This window comes from Pseudophryne corroboree, chromosome 1 (assembly GCF_028390025.1).
Source record: "Pseudophryne corroboree isolate aPseCor3 chromosome 1, aPseCor3.hap2, whole genome shotgun sequence".
In the NCBI taxonomy this organism is placed as follows: domain Eukaryota; kingdom Metazoa; phylum Chordata; class Amphibia; order Anura; family Myobatrachidae; genus Pseudophryne; species Pseudophryne corroboree.
Genome location: NC_086444.1, coordinates 862,980,189 through 862,990,799, shown reverse-complemented (window position 1 = coordinate 862,990,799; position 10,611 = coordinate 862,980,189). Strand labels below are relative to the sequence as shown.

General features: G+C 40.8%; 1 pseudogene; it reads left to right on the top strand.

Annotated features, from left to right (window-relative positions):
• Positions 1–1,550: 1,550 nt before the first annotated feature.
• Positions 1,551–1,669, top strand: LOC134949048 (5S ribosomal RNA; annotated as a pseudogene).
• The last annotated feature ends 8,942 nt before the right edge of the window (positions 1,670–10,611 follow it).

Below are 10,611 nucleotides of genomic sequence, written 5' to 3'. Positions count from 1 at the left end.
AACCCTCTGTATGTTTGTTATTATTGTGATTACAGGGTCACCATGGTTACGCGCCCCGGCCGGGCGCCGTGACGTCACTTCCGCATCAGGTGGTCTGGATCACGTGGTGCGACGAGGACGCAGGGCTGAGAGCACGGGAGACGCGGCCGTGGGAGGCGCTGGTGGGGAAACTGATCAGGGGGGTAAGTAGATATGTATAAATATGTTTGTATAACACTGTACACTTGTCCTGAAGACGGGGAGGTGGTCCCCGAAACGTTGACTGCACTGAATACATTGGTTTGAAGTTTTTCACAAGTCTGCTGAGTGCCGCCTCTCATTGTCCACCTGTGTGTATATATATATATATATATGCAAAAGTGGTAGGACCCAGCGCCTCTCATGCAAGCAGTGACAATGATTCTATAAACGTTTATATGCGTACCAGAAAGATGAAAAATTCAAACTTATAGCAGGGTCTTGTTGCTCCTGTTTCTCCCTCCTCTGTGCTCCAGACTCATCCGACGTATGGAGTATATAGGAAGAAGAACAAAATCCCTGATTGTGCAATATTGCAAATGTTTATGACACCACATGAAAGGTGATAAAAAAATGCGATTTATGTGCCCACATCCTTGTGATAAGAAAAAAGAATATATTTAATAATACCCTCTCAATCTGGATGCTTCGTGTATAACGGGGATCTTTAGTACAGCATCTTAGATTCTGTAAGATGACTCCATGCCTTAAAACCAAAATATAAAAACTCCCAAACGGGAAAAGAGCCAATAGTGTGATATTGTCTTTTTCAATTTTTTTAATTAGACATATAAAACACATATAAAAATGGACTCATACAATAAATGTAAGGAACACAAGCTTATTTGGAAGTCTGTGGAGGAGTGTAGCTAATTACCAACGCGTTTCGTCCTTTTGTTATTCCTAGGACTTCTTCAAGGGGATATATGGCAACAAATGAGGTGGCACTCAGAGACTGAAACTTAAAAGAAGGGGAGGTGGTCCCTGAAATGTTGATACTCATGTTTACACTATTACACTTTTAAGTTTCAGTCTCTGAGTGCCGCCTCGTTTGTTGCCATATACTATAGTGGAGATCCCCTCTGCTGGGGAGGGCACCTGAGCATCACCGATCCTGCCGTGGATTGATTAGAGTGCCGTAGCAGTTGTATATGTATATATATGTATATATATATATATATATATGTATGTATGCATGTATGTATGTGTATATATATATATATATATATATATATAATATACTGTATATGTATAAAATATTTGTTTCACAAATTTATGTTATAGCTATCTTCCTTTTTATCTCCTTTGGAAATTGAAAAAATGTTTATGTTTAACTGGACATAATATAGAGCAATTTTATATATATATATATATATATATATATATATATAAGATCTGCTCTTCTAATGGAGGTTTTGTTATATTAGCAGCTCCAGTTTTAATTTACCTTTTTCAAAACACTATGTAAGATTTAGTATGTCAATACTCTCTAATAAAATCAGATTACTGTTTGATTGAGTCATTCCACCACAGGATACAGTCATACCACACTGGTTGACGCCCAATTCCGCCCGATCTTGGAAGCTAAGCAGTGTAGGGCCCAACTAGTACCAAGTGGGGCACCACTTGGGAAGATTGGGTACTGTACAGAGTGGGCCATGGTGGGCTCGTAGCAGTTCTTCTATATCCAATATTGACACACGGGAAGTCCATCAGCTCACTTATTATATCTTTATCTCTATACAATCACTAATAGACATGTACACTTCGAGCACATTGGTACATATTATCTGATGGACACCTCTTAATTATCAAGTAGGCATTGTGTATCCACTTCCCTTTTCCCCCATATTCCCCTTAATTACTCTACTTCTTAGAGGCTGTTAATAATGCCTCATAATACAATTTATAGCACCATTTACCTTGTAGTGCATTATTATGGTAACTTGGACTACTTACCCCTGGAAAAAACCTTACACCTGGTAATTAATAGCCTAGAGATAGGCAGTACTGAATAGCCTATGTCCTAATATATGTAAATTATTTTAATTATTTAATTAAGTAACATACATATTTGCATTACCCAGTGTAATGCCTATATACAAAGTTCCGTTTATTCCCATTTACAATAGCATTTCTCCAAAATTATATGAGTCTCATTGATATAAAATACTAACTAAGTCTAAATGATACACCAAAATTTGTACTATTCTTTTTTGTTTATTTCATGTGAGCTGCGTCTACATCCTAAAAACGTCCTAAAAATATGTCTAAGACTACAAGGCTCCATAAAGATGGCCGCCGCGATGATTGACAGCCCACTTCGTCCTATAACTGAGTGAGAACTGTCGAGTCCCGCCGCAACAGGAGGTGTGGCATACCCAATACTATGAACTGGCCGGAAGCGGGGAAGCGCAGTGATTGAATCCAGATGCGAATACCGGAAGTGTGGCAGAGTGTGCATGCGCACCACGACAAAGCGGACGCAGGAAGTGGGGCGGAAGTGACGCCGGGCGCGCACCCGGACTGTTTTTGTCAATAACAAAAGTTCTAATACTTGTTTTTGTACTATATCAAGCTCTCTGGAACTGTCATTACATTCTCTACTCCTGACATATGCCTATACTTAAGTTTACTGTGATACTAGTAATATATAGCCCCAACAGGAAGTGATGTCATAATCACTTATCTCTAATTGTATCAGCTATAAATAGTGATACTGCTCAGTAGTCCCCTGCCCCTTGATGAAGTTTGATGGACGAAACGCGTTGGGCTTACCTCAATTGGGCAGTACGGATGGTGTAATGGTTAGCTCATGGGTTCGATTCCCACCATTGCCCTAACTGTGTGGAGTTTGTATATTCTCCCTGTGCTTGCGTGGGTTTCCTCCGGGTACTCCGGTTTCCTCCCACAATCCAATAAATATACTGGTAGGTTAATTGGCTTCCAACAAAATTAACCCTAGTGTGATTGTGTGTGTGGTGTACATGTGGTAGGGAATATAGATTGTAAGCTCCACTGGGGCAGGGACTGATGTAAATGGGCAAATATTCTATGTAAAGCGCTGCGGAATATGTGTGCGCTATATAAATAACTGGTAATAAATAAATAAATAAATAAATAAACAAATAATTGACCCTCCATTTTAAGATAAGCAATACTCTCTTATCTTAGAAGTTTTATGCTTTTAGTGACTTTTTATTGCTAAAAATTTTTTGCTATTGTGTATGATTCTAGCTTTGCTTTTGTGTAGTTCTTATAACATCTTATGCCTATAATCTTTTAGCCCGCCATTTTTTATTACTTTTTGTATAAATATACTGTCATTTTTTTTTTAAACATGTATCCTTCTAGATTCTTCATATTCATCTAAATCTACTAGACACTGTTGGTCGCTAATACCCCTATCCCTTTACTCATATATATATATATATATATATATATATATATATACACACACTGTATATGTATAAAATATTTGTTTCAAAAATTTATGTTATATCTTTCTTCCTTTTTATTTCCTTTGGAATTTGGAAAAATGTTTATGTTTAACTGGACATAATATAGAGCAATTATATGTATGTATATATATATATATATATATATATATATATATAAGATCTGCTCTTCTAATGGAGGTTTTGTTATATTAGCAGCTCCAGTTTTAATTTACAAATTGTACATAGAACAATGCTAGAGAGTTGCAGGGACCACACAGATTGCATTTGAGTATGAAATACAATTGAGATTAAGTAAGGTCTACAGGACAGATTGTTAAAAGGACCTTCTCTGCCAAAAATATTATAATTTGTTACCCTGAAGTCAGCTACAAGAATCGTTATAAACATGTGGTTTATGTCTATTAAGTGCGTTTCTTATTTTATCATAGTCGTAGACCCGCAATGTTTCTTCATTATTTCCTTCTTGGCAATGCTATCAATTCAGAAATATTTTTGACATACTCAGCATTTCTAGAATTCCTTCCAAATTAATTACCATGGTGAGTGAGAACATGTTAGATATGGATTTATTTTAATATGCTGCCCCCTGCAGAGTAACACTGACAGTAAATCACAGAACACTGTTTTTATTTGGCAAATGAGTGGATACAAATGAAATTAACTTTTTGGGTTGAACCTCTTCACTGCTAAGGGCAACTGAGACTGCAGGGATTCAAATGGGGAAGAGACACTTATGTAAAAGTTCCCATCTAGGATTGCTATCACTCTGGGCGAAGCTCAGGGTATATTGATGTCATTAAGTCCTACCTATTACAGGCACATCACTATAGGCATTTTTAAAGATAAAAAAATATGGGAGAGGGAATGAAAACATCCTGGCACCCACCAACTCAGGGGTACACTCACTTGAAAGAGGGGATTGTCCAGGATTAGACCTTTTCTTACCCTGGATACTACTAAGACCCTCAACCAATCACTTGTCATCTCCAGACTGGACTTCTGTAACCTCTTATCTGGTCTGCCTCCCACCTCTCTCCAGCTCGTCTTCCTCTCCAAACGTACCACATTTGCTTCCATTTTCCTACAGGTCCTACACAGGCTCCTTTTCTGCTTCAGAACCTAAGTTAAACTACTCACACTCACTTACATAGCCCTCAATCATTCCTCTCCTATTTACATCTTTGACCTTGTCTCCCTTTACACTACCACCCATCCTCTTCATCCCCCAAATGAACACCACCTCTCCTGCCTACTGCTTACTTTCTCCCTCACCCACCTTCAAGATTTTGCCCGTGCTGCTCCCTACCTCTGAAACTTTCTCCCTCTCCCTATCAGACTCTCCACCACTCTACAAAACATCAAACAGGCTCTGCAAATATTCCAAAATACAGACAAATCCAAACTAGTTCTGGTATGAGGCATTTTGGATATGAGAGAATCAACCTATGCATGCTGTATACATATATATATATATATATATATATATATATATATATAGAGAGAGAGAGAGAGAGGGAGAGTCCATATGGCTGGTGGCACTCATGATTATAATCAATTATATAAATGAGGCAGAGATACCTTAGCTGAATCTCAACATTTCAATTTCTTTACAAAATTTGAAATTGAAATATTGAGATTCAGCTAAGGTGTCTCTGTCTCATTTATGTAATTGATTTTGACCATGAGTGCCACCAGCCATATGGACACTCTATAATAAACAAAAAGTGGAGATAACCTGGGCCGTTGTCAACTGGAACATGTTCATCAAGATGGCACTCATAAATAACAGAAGGTAATAAAGATTGGATAACACTTCCCTTGTAATGGTTGGTAGGTGTATCCCCTTTCTTTCTTTTTGACTGGTTCAGAGATGTATAACATGAATAAACGAAGCAGAGAAACTGTAATAGAGTCACACAATGGTGTCTTAAACTTTATGTGGTGCTCCAACAGTTCTTTGTGTCAATAAATGGTAAGACCACCACCTAGAGAAATGATTTCACGGGGATGCCAGCCAGTGAATGCATTCACAAACAGAAGATGATAAACAGGCACTTCAGGTGTATCTTTCAGGATCATTTACCCCATGGATTTCATATTACTCCCTAGTCCAGCCTCGTATTTCATGACATGTAAAGGAAGTATAATCCACAGAGGGAACACATAGCGTAAAATAATTTTATTGTGACACACTCTGCAGTCAGTTCCTCCCTAGTTCTGGGCTGGTCACCTCCTTCTCATCAGCAGACTGCTCCAATCAAGATGTTTCAGTCCTGAAATGGATCTTTTTCAAGGTGACCTGGCGTTGGGCTCATTGTTTACAATTGTAGTACAGAGCAGCTCTGGTGTGCGCAACCAGGATTACACCACTGTTTTGTTAGTTGGAGCATGTTCATGTTTTCATGTGGCATGTGACCACATTGTTTAAATAAAAATCACAAAGGTTCTGCACTCACAATAATAACTCACCAATTAAACAATGAGGTTTAGTTCATATATTGATCAATACATTTAAGCTCAGCTGCCTGGCTCTCACAGACAGGGGCTAGCTGAGCAGCTCTGCCTCCCAGATCTCTGCTTCGCCACTCGGTACAGATAGATATATGAAGAGTGCTGGAAGGCCAGGGCTCCATGACTCACAGCATGCCCCCTTTTTATGCCACCAAGTTAGGGGCATTTGTATTATGCCTTTATCTCTTCCCAAGACTGTATGCTCCCTAGTGCCTTATTGGACCACCTTTTGCCCTTAATACAGCTTGAATTCTAGGCATGAATTTGAGTGCTTTCCTGCAGATACAGTAGTGGTGTGTATTGTTCCTTAATATCTGCTGCACAGTGAGTTACAGAACACTGCAGTGTCAGAGAGTGTCCCAGCAAGGTACACTCTGCTACAATGTAACTGTCACAGTCTGCTGGGGAACATGGCACCTCCTTCAGCTCTCCCTATATAAAAAGGGATCAACGGACATACAGTACAATATGTTTATTTGCTGTATGTATATGCATTTGCATGTACACTATGCATACTGTATGTATACTATGTTTACGTATGTAGAGGGTGTGGGAGACAATAAGGAAATGCATATAGGGGATTGATGAAGAGCAGAGGGGGTGGGGGTTATTACAGTAGCATAGTAAAAGAACATGTGACATAGGAGCATAATACAGAATAGATTGGGAAGCACCAAACCGTGTATATTGGGGGTGGAGAAGCACAACACAGACCATATAAGGGGACAAACAGGATAACCAGAGCCAGAACTATATATTTTGGTGTCCTGTGTGATAGAAAATTTGTGAACCCCCACTCTCACTCAAAATAGGGACAGTACGCGCTGAAGACGCATGACAAAAATGTAGGGGCATGGCTTCATCTGGAAGGGGCATTGCTACATAATAGTACCAATTCTTATTACATTACACCACACAGTAGTGCTACTTGTACACATTGTACCAGGTAGATCACTTATACACATTGCATGAGGTAGAGCACTTATACACATTGCATCAGGTAGAGCCCCTTAAACACACTGCGCCAGGTAGAGCCCTTTAGACACACTGCGCCAGGTAGAGCTCCTTAGACACACTGCGCCAGGAAGAGCACCTTAAACACTGTGTCAGGTAAAGCCCCTAAGACACACTGTGCCAAGAAAAGAGAGAGAGCGCGCGCGAGAGAGGGAGGGGATTGGTGTGTGTATGTGTCTCTGTGTGTGTCTAATTACTTTGCAGGGGAAGAGAGAGCATGTGAGTGTGTGGTGTGTGTCTAATTACCTTGCGGGGGGAGCAAGCTGACACAGCACCAGCCCAGTGCCTCAGTGGGGGAGACCAGCTACCTTTGAGCGTGCAGCCGACAGTGCAGATGCGCTGTGCGCAACACACCACTGGCACACACCTAGTTACAGCCCTGAGAATAACACACATAAATATGGAAGGCTGAAACAAAAAAATATTTTTATGAAATTTAAAGAATTATCTAAACAATATATATATATATATATATATATATATATATATATACACATTATGATATATTATGATTGCAATAGTAATTAGGATAAAGGCTATGAGGTATGCTTGTATCACTTAACTGTCCATTTTTATTCCCCATCTTATCAAAAGCAAGCTTAGTCATTGGTTGGTTCCTTTATTAAAAGTAATTTCATCTATCCACCTTCAAATTGTTTAGCTTGTGATTTATTTGAGTTTAGGTAGACACGAAAAACATACTTTTTTCCATAAATATGCAATTTTTTTTTCTCATTTATCTATAGGGTAACGAACGAGCTTTGAAATTTTTGAGTAATAACATTGAGATTGTAATACAGCCAACCAATAAGAGACTGAGGGGATAATTCAGATCTGATCGCAGCAGCAAATTTGTTAGCAGTTGGCAAAACCATGTGCACTGCAGGTGGGACAGATATAACATGTGCAGAGAGAGTTACATTTGGGTGGGTTATTTTGTTTCTGTGCAGGGTAAATACTGGCTGCTTTATTTTTACACTGCAATTTAGATTTCAGTTTGAACACACCCCACCCAAATCTAACTCTCTCTGCACATGTTATATCTGCCCCCCCCTGCAGTGCACATGGTTTTGCCCAACTGCTAACAACTTTGCTACTGCGACCAGATCTGAATTTGGGGCCTAATTCAGACATGATTACTGCTGTGCATTTTTGCACAACAGCCAGTCAGGTCTGAACTGTGCATGCGCCGGTGCCGCAGAGCGCCGGTGCATGCCAGACAGCCAACAGCTGCATTTGGCCGCCATTTTAGGGGCGCGGTCTGGTCAATGCAGGCATGCTCGGACCGTGCGTGGGGCGGGCAGCGGTGGCTGCATGACATCATACGCAGCTGCTGCGACCCGGACAGCGACGAGTAGCTCCCTGCCAGCGCGCAGGAGCTGCGCTGGTAGGGAGCTACTCTTCAAGTACAAAAGCATTGCTGCCGCCTTTGTACTTGTGCGGCGGGGTAGGGCCTGACATGCCGGGCCGGACTAGCCCTGTGCTGGGTGTCCCCCCGCATGTCAGGGAAGCTGATCATAGATGTGCTAAATTTAGCACATCTATGATCAGGTCTGAAATAGGCACTAAGTTTTAATATTGAATCACACTGATTATGTACAAACAATTAAGGAAACTCTGTGACTCAGAGTTGAGATATGATCCTACTTTTGCATATAAAAAGTAGGTTGAGTCCATATTTAAATGGAATTAATAACTGGATTGATAAATCAACAGATAATTTTTTTGTTTCGAGGTTATCAAAGATTCCTAAATCTACATTTTCACAAAAATCCATAAATCCTTGACCAGTCCTCCAGAGATGCCCAATCATAATCATCATCGATATTTATTTATATTGTACTACAGATTCCATCGGTTGACACTCGTATGAACAAGGTAAACATAATAACATGTACAAAGGCCCAATTCAGACCTGATCGCTGCTGTGCGTTTTTGCAGCGGTCTGCGATCAGATCGCCACCGCCCCATGGAGAGCGAAAACCCAACCCATGCAAGTGTGTGAATGCATGTGTACGGCGTGCGAAAATTCTGACACACAGCGGACAGCTGCAAATCCGTTCGCAACTCACTCACCATCAAATGATTTTTCCAGTCTGTGCGTAGCCCAGGACTTACTCCTACAGTGCGATACAAACAGGCTGAACAGGGCCAGGGCTGACGTCACACACCCGCCTTGAAAACGCTTGTGTTATTCCTGACACTCACAGAAAACGGACAGTTACCACCCACAAACGTCCTCTTCCATACCCTCCAGTGGTACCTTTTTTTTTTAATGGTCTGTACCGATTTTTGGCTCTCCAAACTTCCACTGAAAGTGGCCACGCCCGCTTTACCTGTGGCCACACCCCCTTTTCAAATTTGTACCGATTTTTATGTGTAAAATGTTGGAGGGTATGCTCTTCATGTCAATCAGCTTGCGGACGACCATGCGATCAAAATTTCACACAATCCTGTAGCTCTTTGGTGACGTGCCTGCACATTGTGGTGCATACGCATGCACAGCCATTCGATAATCACATGCAGGCGCTGCGACCTGGACAGCGACAAGTAGCTCCCTGCCAGCGTGCAGGAGCTGCGCTGGTAGGGAGCTCATTGAGTACAAAAGCATCGCCGCTTTTGTACTTGTGCGGCGGGGTAGGGCCTGACATGCGGGGCGGACTAGCTCTGTGCTGGGTGTCCCCCCGCATGTCAGGGAAGCTGATCATAGATGTGCTAAATTTAGCACATCTATGATCAGGTCTGAATTAGGCCCTGGGCCCTTTATGTACAAACAATTAAGGAAACTCTGTGACTCAGAGTTTAGATATGATCCTACTTTTGCATATAAAAAGTAGGTTGATTCCATATTTAAAATTTTAAATGGCATTAATGAATAACTGGATTGATAAATCAACAGATCATTTTTTTGTCTCGAGGTTATCAAAGATTCCTAAATCTACATTTTTACATAAATCCTTGACCAGTCCTCCAGAGATGCCCAATCATAATCATCATCGATATTTATTTATATTGTACTACAGATTCCATCAGTTGGCACTCGTATGAACAAAGTAAAAATAATAACATGTACAAAGGCCCAATTCAGACCTGATCGCTGCTGTGCGTTTTTGCAGCGGTCTGCGATCAGATAGCTACTGCCCCATGGAGAGTGAAAACCCAACCCGTGCAAGTGTGAGATTGCATGTGTACGGCATGCGAAAATTCTGACACACAGCGGACAGCTGCAAATCCATTCGCAACTCACTCACAGAAAATATTGCTTAGCATACATAAACAATTCAGCATAAGATGTAACCGGAACAAACAAGGATGACAGAGTGGAAATACATAAACAATAAGGTAGCGGACACTACCTGTCACCTTACATTCTAGATCAAGGGGATAATGACAGACAACAGGAACAAATGGAACATTAAGCTAAGTGGCCCACATAAGTAACAGAGGAGGTGGAGCCTAATCTGGTAATAGGATAGGTTGAAGTGATAATAGAGTAAGTTGAAGTAGGTAAAGAAATGAAGAAAGATAAAGGCAAAAGAGGGGAACAGTGGTTGATAGGTGAGATAGGAGTGAGGACAGAAAGATGGGTCAGTGTGTAGAGGGGTGG